Below are 12,036 nucleotides of genomic sequence, written 5' to 3' on the forward strand. Positions count from 1 at the left end.
CAAAAGCTTCTCTCTCAAAAAGATGTTGCTAGGATTGAATGCCTAGTTTGTACCTAGGGGGGAATGGGGGGGAGAGAGGAATAACATACTATAAAACCCAGGACCATATTAGCAGAAGTATAATTATTTAGGTTCATATCAAAACTCAGTGAGAAAGGAACAAGTCTGAATCATTTATACAATTCACAATCAGTCACAAAAGTGGCATAAAAAAGTGTGGTGAATAAAAGCATAACCATGAATAACTAAAAGCTTTCCTTACAGTGGTTCTGGTTTTCATACTGCTCTTTACATCTCTAGTGGCACAAAAGCTGCTTTATATTACAAAAAAGCAGAAAGAGAACAGATGCAATATCAATAATTTAAATGAAGGCAGAAAAGGTGGTGTGGTCAGCAATTTTACCTGTTGTGCTTTTTTTTCCCTAGGTAACTTAGACATGGAAGCTATCTAATTGTTTTAAATATGCTTTAAATATGAAAAGCAAAGACATGGTTGTATTTTATATAACCATTCAGAGTCAACAGAGATTAGACAGATGGAGAAGAATGTGGAGGCCACAGGAGTGACCCAAGAGGAATAGCAGAGCCTGCTCCTGTTCGTGGGGAGAGGCTTACTGGCAGGAGGGATGGAGACAGCAAAGAACAGTAGATACTTATGGTGGGCAGAGAAATGATCTCCCAAAGATGTCCACGTGGTAATCCCCAGAACCTGTGATGTTGCCTGTTACTTGCCAAATAGTAATGAAATTTGCAGATTGAATTAAAGTTTCTGATCAACTGATTTTGAAATAGGGAGATTATTTCAGTGGTTCTCAGCCTTCCTAATGCCGCTACCCTTTAATACAGTTCCTCATGTTGTGGTGACCCCCCCCCAACCATAAAATTATTTTCATTCTAGATTATCTGAGCCCAGTGTAATCACAAGAGTTTTTAAATGTGCAAGAAGGAGGCAGAAGAGGAATGACTTTGGAATGATTTGATATGAGAAAGACTTGGCTGGGCCACAGTTGTTAGTTTTGAAGAGGAAGAAAGGGGCTAGAAGCCAAGGGGTGCAGACTTTATAGAAGCTAGAAAAGGCAAGGAAATTTATTCTTTCATTGAACCTCCAAAAAGAACACAGCCTTGCCAACCCCTTTGATTTTAGCCCAGTGAGACCCATCTGGACCCCGGACCTCCAGAACTGTAAGATAGGAAATTTCTGGAGTTTCCCCCCCCCCACCCAGTTTAAGGTAATATGTTAGGGAAGCAGCAGGAATCACTAAACACAGCACTTCATGCAGATGCTGAGGGCGAGGAGGGTCCCAAGGGCAATGAGTGAGAAATTCAAAATGCCATCATAGAAAGTAAAGATGACAAAGGCAAGAAGTTCAGGAAATCGTGGGGAAAGGACAAAAACAAAGCAACCTTCACAGGCAAGAGAAACAGTGACATTTAAAGGGAGCACAGGCTGTTAGACTAAGGCCAGATTCGGTGGGGTAAAGAAGTGAAGCAGGAGGTATGAAAAGTGGGCTTCCCAAGGATTTCTTGACACATTATTCTTGGACAACCAGGAAAGCGAAGAGTATGTAAGACATGAAACCAGAAGTGGGTAACATAAAGAAAATTAGAAAGCAAAATGAAAGAAGAATGTCCAGGGCATTAGGTAAAACAGTAGGCAGAACTTACCAATGTCCAGAGTAAACTGAACGTATGGGCAAATTACATCCATTAATATCTAAATTAGCATGTAATTCTACATATTTAAAAGAGGAGGCATTATATCTACACCTTTTGAAAATGACCTCAACAAGAAACGACCATTTTTCAATGCCAGATGATTAAATGTAGGTTTTCTCATTTTGCTGAGTTACAAACCGTCACACGACAAAATAAACCTTTCGTGTGAATCGTTATTGAGAGAAACAACCTTGGGGAATGTGGCTTTTGTTCTGGTGAATGTGGACTTTGAACTTCTCCGAATGCCATGGTCAAGACCTTGCCTAAGAATTTTATGATCTCCAAAGTGAGTCAATTTATGTTTGGAACATTCTAGGCATTATTTCTCTTTATTTCTCACATCAAACCCATTAGTTGATGACCCAAGATAAACAAGAAATTCCAGAAGAAATATTAAAGGGTCTGATAGCAGGTTTAGGATGCTGTTAAAAAATGAGGTTCAAAATGTAATATGTGGAACTGACCTCCTTTTCTAGCTCAAGTCATGACGGTAACTTCTAAGGACATGAAATAAATGAAGGTGTCTTCCTATCAATTCCATTTTACATAAGTTCATGTAAAGGCTTTGAAAGTAAAGCCTAAAGCACTCGATGATTTGATTCTACATATGTATGCAAATACATGTGTATGTAAATAAATATATAAAGATTGAGCCTACAAGAAGATATTTTCCTTCCAATTCTTCATTATTAACATTTTTTCTCCCAAAATATCTTTTTTAGTTTTCTGTAGTATTACTGATAAACTGGTCAGAAGTTTAGTGTTCTGTATTATTACTGATAAGTTGGTCAGAGATTTATACAGAAAACAAAGGTTTTAAGAGGACATCCAGTAAGCTCTGACTTGAAGGAGAAAAACCCACAGAACCACAACAGACCAATGCTAAGAGATATAGGTAAGAAGTCTTCCACAATCACAAAAATCTCAACATCTCAAAAAGGGAAGGGCCTTAGAAGTTTCTAGCCCATATTCCCATATAAATCAGGAAATCCCACTGCCATGGTCTGGGCAGGTTGTCATCCAGACTCCAACTGAACATCTCCAGTGAGTCAGAGCCCAACATCTCCTAAGCACCTACCATTATATTGCTTGTTCCAAATTTAATGTCCACCCATCCACTCATTATGCTTTCTACATGGTAAACCCATGTCTAATCCTATTTTTAACATTAATCCTTAAATACTAGACATCAACTATCCTATCTCCCTACTTAGTCAGCTCCCCCTCTATAAAGCCAAGAAGTGCAGGCCAAGTGTATGTACGCCTGTCCATTGCCTTTATCCTCCTACATGTTCCGCTGATTATTTACTACAATAATTTATTGATGTATTCATCAAACACGTGCTGAGTGCCTACCAGCTGCTAGGCAAGGAAGAGAGGCCAATCCCTGTTCTCGTGAAATTGTAGTAAACAAATGAACAAATAAATAAGATTTAAAATAGTGAAAATGGAGTATTTACTGGTAGGGTGATGATTTTTGAGCTAAGGCCTGAAGGATAAAAGGCAAGTAGGGATGCAAAGAGCCAGGGAGGATAGTTTAAGGGTAACAAGTGCAAACATCCTGAGGAGGAAAGAATTTGGCCTCTCAAAGATGCCCCAAATCAACACATGGGAAGCTTTTGTGGGAGAGAAGTCAAAGTGGCAGAAATTGAAACTAGAGGGTCAGACAGGGGCCAGATCATAGTAGGGAATTCTATTCTAAATGCAATAGGAAAGCTTGGCACGGTGGCTGACCCCTATAATCCTAGCACTCGGGGAGGCTGACGCAGGTGGATTTGCCTGAGCTCAGGAGTTCAAGACTAGCCTAAGCAAGAGCAAGAACCCATCTCTACTAAAAATGGAAAAACTAGCCACGTGTCATAGTGAGCATCACATGTCATAGTGGTCCCAGCTACTTGGGAAGCTGAGTCAAGAAGATTATTTGAACCTAGGAGTTTGGGATTGCTGTGACAATCAACCCAGGATGACAGAGAGAGATACTGTCTCATAAACAAACAAATAAGTAAATAAATAATAAAGCAATATGAATCCATGTGAGAATTATAAGCAGGAAAGATATGTAATCAGTTTGTAGTCTTGTGGAGAAAGAATGCAGGTAGGATAAGAGTGGAAACAGAAAAGTGACTTAGCAGGCTCTTGAGGTATGAAATGAGGGAGACACAGCGAAATGTGAACTCAGCAGAAACAGAGGTGTGCAGAAATATTTGAAGTGTCCGACAGGAGTTTCTGGTGGTGGATGTGGTTGGCAAAGGAAGGTGGGGAATAAAGAATGACTCCTGAGTTTCTCTTCTGAGCAACTCTCTGGATGGCAGCATTAGGTACCAAGATGGGAGAAATCAGCTGAGAAGGGAACATCCAGACGGAGCTTCCATGCAGGCCCCTGGGCATGCAGATCTAGAGCTCAGAGGAAAATACTGGCCTGAAGATATAAATGAGGGAGTTCTCAGCATATGGATGATATTTAAGGCCATAGAAATAAATAACTCAGTCTAGAGAGTTTAGAGAGAGAGAGGAGAGCTCAAGACTTAGTCTTCAAGAACTCCAACACTTAGAGTTGGGGTTAAGAAGTTAAGAAGCAGCAACCAGGAAAAGGAAGAACCAGGAGAGTGTTCCGAGAGGGAAGGAGGGTCAGAGAGTGTTCCGAGAGGGAAGGAGGGTCAGAGAGTGTTCCCAGAGGGAAGGAGGGTCAGAGAGTGTTCCCAGAGGGAAGGAGGGTCAGAGAGTGTTCCGAGAGGGAAGGAGGGTCAGAGAGTGTTCCCAGAGGGAAGGAGGGTCAGAGAGTGTTCCCAGAGGGAAGGAGGGTCAGAGAGTGTTCCCAGAGGGAAGGAGGGTCAGAGAGTGTTCCCAGAGGGAAGGAGGGTCAGAGAGTGTTCCCAGAGGGAAGGAGGGTCAGAGAGTGTTCCCAGAGGGAAGGAGGGTCAGAGAGTGTTCCGAGAGGGAAGGAGGGTCAGAGAGTGTTCCCAGAGGGAAGGAGGGTCAGAGAGTGTTCCCAGAGGGAAGGAGGGTCAGAGAGTGTTCCCAGAGGGAAGGAGTGTCAGAGAGTGTTCCCAGAGGGAAGGAGGGTCAGAGAGTGTTCCCAGAGGGAAGGAGGGTCAGAGAGTGTTCCCAGAGGGAAGGAGGGTCAGAGAGTGTTCCCAGAGGGAAGGAGGGTCAGAGAGTGTATCCAGAGGGAAGGAGGGTCAGAGAGTGTTCCCAGAGGGAAGGAGAGTCAGAGAGTGTACCCAGAGGGAAGGAGGGTCAGAGAGTGTTCCCAGAGGGAAGGAGGGTCAGAGAGTGTATCCAGAGGGAAGGAGGGTCAGAGAGTGTTCCCAGAGGGAAGGAGTGTCAGAGAGTGTTCCCAGAAGGAAGGAGGGTCAGAGAGTGTTCCCAGAGGGAAGGAGGGTCAGAGAGTGTTCCCAGAGGGAAGGAGGGTCAGAGAGTGTTCCCAGAGGGAAGGAGGGTCAGAGAGTGTTCCCAGAGGGAAGGAGGGTCAGAGAGTGTTCCCAGAAGGAAGGAGGGTCAGAGAGTGTTCTGAGAAGGAAGGAGGGATGGGCTTTGCCCAGAGTTTTTGAGAAGTGGAGTGATATGAGCATGAAGTGACCATCACTTTAGCACCAGAGAAGAGACACAGTTAGTAATCTTAACAAATCATCATTCATGGAATAATAGAACTAGAAGCAAACGAAGTAGTTTCAGAAGTAGATTAAAAATGACTCAGTAGAAAGAAGTAACATACATAGAAAAAATGTTGAGAAGTTATGCTCGGAAAAGGAGCAGAGAAAAGGGACAGTAGTTAGAGGGTCTTTGGAGACAAGAGAGGGCCTTTTGTTCTTAAGATGGATATTTAAATCCCATGAAAACTAAAATTCAGTGGTTAAAGGCTGCCATACCCCTGATCTGGGTCAGTGGTTTTCCAACTATTTTCAGTAGAACCCTGAGTTTCTGCAGTGGCACCTTGGGGCTGACACAAGAGGCAAGGCTGGTCCCTTGCTTATAACAAAACCAACTCAAATATCATCCATTTTATATGTGGATATTTCGAATGAGGTACAATGTGAAAAATCACTGATCCAAGGAGAACACAGAGAGGCCCAGCCATCTCAGCATATCAGCTTATTAGAAGACAGGATACCTGATGAATCCGTATCTAATATGTATTCTCAGTTATGTCACACAAAGGATCTCCAAGCAGAACAGGATGATAGATTGTACCTGTGCCACAGTTTCAGGATACTAAACAAGTTTGTCATCATTTCACAGCCTCTGGCAATGATAAATTAAGTAGCTTCTCTTACACTAAATTCTTCAGGAACTTCAGTATACCCAGACCTTGATTTTCAACAATTTTAATTAATATATTCCACAGTCAATAGGTTTGATAAACTTGAGACATCTCAAACCTGTTTTAATAAAATTGACTTACAAAATAGAAAGGAAAGAAAATTGCATATAGGTCTTGACAGCTGTGCAGACTAACTCAATATGCTCAGTAAACACTTTTTTTTTTCACGAAGAGATTTTGTGAGTTTAGATATGCAAAATAAGACTGAAGCCATGTTTTTAATTAAGAAAATGAAATACAAGGGTGCAGCTTGTTTTTAACCACTTGAGAAAAATGGGTGGGGCAAGGCAGAAAGGAATTAGTATTGTGAGAAATTTGTTCCCAAACTTATCAAAAGTTTTTTTTATTTATGATACTTTATTTTTTAACAAGATACTTTCCTAAAGAATATTTGTGATGACTACAGTCTTCATTAAATGACTCTTACATGGATTGTGTTGATTATTAAAACTTGCAATGAGGGGCGGCACCTGTGGCTCAAGGAGTAGGGCGCTGGCCCCATAGACCAGGGGTGGTGGATTCGAGCCCAGCCTTGGCCAAAACAGCAAAAAAAAAGAAAAAACTTGCACTGATTTTAATATTATACATCATGGCGCTATGGAGCCATATCTCTGCAACAGGATTTCTTGACCTCAGTACTATTGTCATTTTGGACTGGACAAATCTTTGCTGTGGGGGACTGTCCTCTGCATCAGAGGGTGTTCAACAGCATCCCTGCTCTATACCCATTGACACTGGTAATAGCACATCCCTCCCCCTAATTTTAACAATTAAAAATTTCTTTAGACATTGCCAAAGATCCCCATCCTCAACACTCCCAGTTGAGATTTTGCTCTACAAGACATGATTTCTTATTCTGGAGTTAATCTGTATTTACACAATTCTCAGGAAGGCATTTGGTCTCTAACTGAATAGAATGAGAACATGGTCAACCCAGGTGCTATCAGAGAGTGTCTATGCAACTGTAGTAGAAGGAAGTAAACATGCCTCTGATGTGATTAAACAGCATGCCAATTGGCTCAAAAACACACTCAGGAAAAGGGGGAAATCTGTAACCTAGCGTTGATGCCTTGCAACTGAACCCGAATCACAGAAGCCCCAGTTACTGGCCTTCCTAGGAGGAAAAAACGGTGAATACAAACACTTTTAGGGAGTGCTGCTATCTCCAAGTCCCTCCATTAAAATAAGCAGTGTGGCAAAGCTACATGAAAAACCTTGTCAAGACATTAAAGGCAGGCAGATCATGTTTGGCTATATTCATTTTACAGGTTGTAGTGCATTATGTTTCCAGTTTTTAAATGAAATGCCAGTGAGAAAAATACCGAAAGGAAGATTTCTAAAGGTGGAGCTGAGCTGCCACCTAGAGGTAATAGGAATAATAGCATCTTAGCTGTCGGCATTTACCACACAGCCAGTGTTGTCCTAGTCACTAAAAACAGGTCAAACTCAAAAGCTGAATACAATGTGGAATAAATTCAAACGTTATACTTTTTAAGATTAGAAAATTATTCACGAAATCTTACATTTACTTTTCTTAGTTGTGCTCCTAAAGATTTAGGAGCGACTGAGCCAACAGTGACAATCTTTTAAAAGTTCAAAATAATTCTGACATCATTGCTGGATAATAGCAGAATTCATGTACAGAAAATACAGCACTGCTAATACTACAAGAAAGGCTCTTTTCATTTCCAGGTAGAAACTTGGTTATGAAAAATGAATTGGAAGAATAATGAATGAAACCCAGTGACAGATTTTTCAATGTTTATCACCTTTCCTAACAATCATTATTTCCAATGATACCAAGTAGGAGAACCATTATGGTAACTAAAACTCAAAAAAATCACTAACTGGAGAGAAAAGAATGCTACTTAGACAACCCAACAGTAGCAAAACATAAAATATAATGAGGAAAAGGTCTGGTGGGGATAAGGAAGTTAAAAATACCCTGACTTTAACCAAGCTAAATCATAAAGCAGAGCTACAATTTCTAGGAAAATATGAGTCTCCTTTTCCAAATGTAATAGTATAATTGAACACTCATTAGGTTCTCCAGACTATAAACCATTGCCTGGTTAAGGTAGGCATTTGGGAAGCTGCATGAACTCTTTTGGGCCATGAGGGTCCCATTTAGTAAATTACTACTTCAATGCACTGAATGATACCCTTGTGGCCTGGGAGTGGATTCCAAAAGAGCTTAATTTACACACTGGGAGAATCTGGCGCTCGTTAGGAAATGAGAAGTATTGCTGTTCACATATCCGCATATAACAGAAAGTACCACATTCATCTAAAAGGAGAGTATCGAAATATGAGCTAAAGATTCAAGTGCTGAATTACCATGAAATAGTAGATCCACAGGACCTAGTCTCTAACTTCTTAAAGCAATTATAGGTTATATTTTTCCCCTGTATATTTTGAGTTGCTTTTTTATATTATATAAGTGTCCTGTGTTGCTACTCTTGCGGAGAGGGGGATTGTTTCTTTTGAGACAGAAGTCTTACTCTATTGCCCTGAGTAGAGTGCCTTGGCATCATCATAGCTCACAATAACCTCAAACTCTTGGGCTGGAATGATCCTCTTGCCTCAGCCACCCAAGTAGCTGAGACTACAGGCACCCATCACAGTGTCTGGTTAGTTTTTCAATTTTTTGTTTGTTTGTTTGTTTTTTAGTAGAGATGGAGTCTCACTCTTGCTCAGGCTGGTCTCAAACTCCTAAGCTCAAGCAATCCACTGGCTTCAGCCTCCCAGTGTGCTAGGATTATAGGTGTCAGCCACCCCACCACCTCAGGCCATGTCACTGTTTCTGCAGTTTGGGGAGAAGAATTCTAGGTCCATCCTTCTGAGTAGGCTTTTTAATGGCATAAGAACTTTCCACTGATGTTTACATGACTATTTGCCATGCCTTGTCCACTTGTAAAGGTCAGCTAACAAAATTCAATTGTTTAAGGTTGAATTTACTCAACCCATTTATTTTTGTCCTATCAGATGACATAATATCAGGTTTTACTGAGATTTTTACTTTTCAGTTTGTTGCTTTATCACAGCCTAGAGAAAAATCTCAAGGTTTCTTTTGTTCTGACAATTGTGTTTAGACATTTATGGGATTTGAATCATATATGTGAATGGCATTCTGCACCTTTTCAACTAAAATTGAGCATTTACACAAGTAATAATTTTTATGAGTAAAATCTTGCCTGTACAATTATAAAAGACCAGGAATGTTTTACATATCTCTCTTGAAAGGCAGGCTTCTAATGATGACTCATACATGCATATAAATCTCAAATGATAGCTATTTATATCACGTAATTTTATCTTATGCCTGAAAGCTATGCATTTGCCTATTTTTAGATGATATGAACCAGAAACGGTTTTTATTTGGTAAATATGTCAGATTTCTTTAATATGCCTTTTGACTGAGAAAATATGACATTTAAGTGTTCTAAGAAAAGGCTTTGATCAATGAGAATAAATATCCTTGCATTTCACAAATCTGGGCCAATAATATACAAGAAATACTTGGTCCCCCAAAATTCTGAAAATCACGTCAGAATGGCAATACCTCTTCATATCAATATTCTAATTTAAAAGCCAACATTATAACTACCATGTTTAAAAGTGTAGTGCTAGGACTTATAGAAGAATAAAGGCATTTAGAATATTCCCAAACTAGTAGAAGACATGGGCACCAACAGAAGGGATATACAGTAGTAGAACTCTGTAAGTTGACCACCCAATGGACTACAACAAACCGGTCAACATACAGAGGTGGTCCACATTAGGAATTAGGTCTACTGTGCTGATACGACCATGTGGTGCGTGTCTGATCTATGAAAATTAGGTCTCCTTAAGGAGGTGGTCAACCCATGGAGGTCCTACTGTATATTACTTAAAACAACTTCTATCTCATGAGCATTTAATACTCCAGGAACTACACAGGATATTTTATTTTTTTAATTAATTTGTTTATTTTTATTGTTAAATCATAGCTGTGTACATTAGTGCAATCAAGGGGTACAATGTGCTGGTTTCATATACAATCTGAAATATTCTCATCAAACTGTTCAATGTAGCCTTCATGGCATTTTCTTGGTTACTGTATGTAGGCATTTGTATTCTGCATTTAGTTAAGTTTCGCCTGTACCCATTCTAAGATGCACCATAGGTGTGGCCCCACCCATTACCCTCCCTCCACCCTAACCTCCCCCTTCCCTTCCCCTTCCTTGGCCCTTTCCCCATAGTCTTGTGCTATAGTTGGGTTATAGCCTTCATGTAAAAGCTATAATTTAGCTTCATGGTAGGGCTGAGTACACTGAATACATTTTCTTCCATTCCTGAGTTACTTTGCTAAGAAGAATATGTTCCAGCTCCATCCGTGTAAACATGAAAGAGGTAAAGTCTCCATCTTTCTTTAAGGCTGCATAATATTCCATGGTATACATGTACCACAATTTGCTAGTCCATTTGTGGGTCAATGAGCACTTGGGTTTCTTCCATGACTTAGCAATTATGAATTGAGCTGCAATAAACATTCTGGTACAGATGTCTTCGTTATATTGTGATTTTTGGTCTTCTGGGTATAAACCTAGTAAAGCAATTATAGGATCGAATGGCAGGTCTATTTTTAGGTCTCTAAGTATTCTCCAAACATCCTTCCAGAAGGAACGTATTAGTGTGCATTCCCACCAGCAGTGTAGAAGTGTGCCCTTTTCTCCACATCCATGCCAACATTTCTGGTTTGGGGATTTTGTTATGTGGGCTACTCTTACTGGGGTTAGGTGATATCTCAAAGTAGTTTTGATTTGCATTTCTCTGATGAATAAGGATGATGAGCTTTTTTTTCATGTGTTTGTAGATTGCACGTCTGGCCTCTTACTTTTTTTTTAATTCATTTAAGTCTCAGACAATCCCCCCTCGGGATTAAATGACATGCCCCTCTTTGATAGGTGAGTTCCACAGACAGCAGCTACTCCACCTAGTAGTAACAGAAATGGAGTGGGGAAGGGAGGAGTGAAGGAATGTAGATATTTCTGCAGAAAGTCATGTCAAAGCCCCAGAGGAGAGAGGAAGTATTTTGAGAATAGGGATATGCAAGAAGCCTAATGTCGATGGAACCAAAAGCAAAGAAAAGCACACAGCATCTTTCTTCATCAGAGAGCTAAACAGATCTTGAAAGGCTTCAAGGTGACCTTAAGATCTTATGTTCTGGAGCCACTAACATAAAGGCAAATGGAAGTCGCTGAGAGTTTTAACCATGAGAAGATGGTCACACATGTTTATTTGAAGGCTCATTCTGACGTCAGAGACAGAATGCAGTAGAGAGTGGGAAGAGATAAAGACAGAGAGATGATACTTTAAGTTGGTAAAAAGATAAAGATGGCCTAAATCAGGAGGATGGCAATGAAGAGAAATGAATGCATCTGAGAGATATTTAAAAGTTATCATGTATGAGATTTTTGTTGTAGAAAATTAGGAAGAGAGAGGTGTGATGAGTAACTCCCAAGGCTTTTAACTTGGGAAAGTAAATGTTCCTATGACTCAGGGAGAGCACGATGGGGGTGAATCCATAGGAAGCAGGAGAAGCTGGGAAAGAGCTCAGGCATAAGCAGGCTGATGTTGAGTTCCTGGTGGAAAGTATCCAAACGGATATGTCAAGAGAAATTTGAATATATGGGTATGAAGCTGCGGCAAGATACACACTGGAGGGTGAATCAGCATATAAATGGTTATTGAAGCAGTCAAAGTAAATGAGATTCTCGGAAATCCTGCGTAGTTTAAAAACATCACAGAGCCTGGGCGATGGCCCGAAAGAACACTCAATTTCAGGTGCGAAGGGAAATAGAGATGTATGATGTTAGCTGAAAGATAATATGGGTTTCCAGCAAGACATTGGGGCTTTTTTGGTAATATTTTATATAGGTGGAAAAGCTCGGGTGTCTTTCGTGAATGGAAGAATGTGAGAAATGATCAAAGACAAAGAATACAGAACGAAGAGGGGA

This window comes from Nycticebus coucang, chromosome 6, assembly GCF_027406575.1.
Source record: "Nycticebus coucang isolate mNycCou1 chromosome 6, mNycCou1.pri, whole genome shotgun sequence".
NCBI lineage: Eukaryota > Metazoa > Chordata > Mammalia > Primates > Lorisidae > Nycticebus > Nycticebus coucang.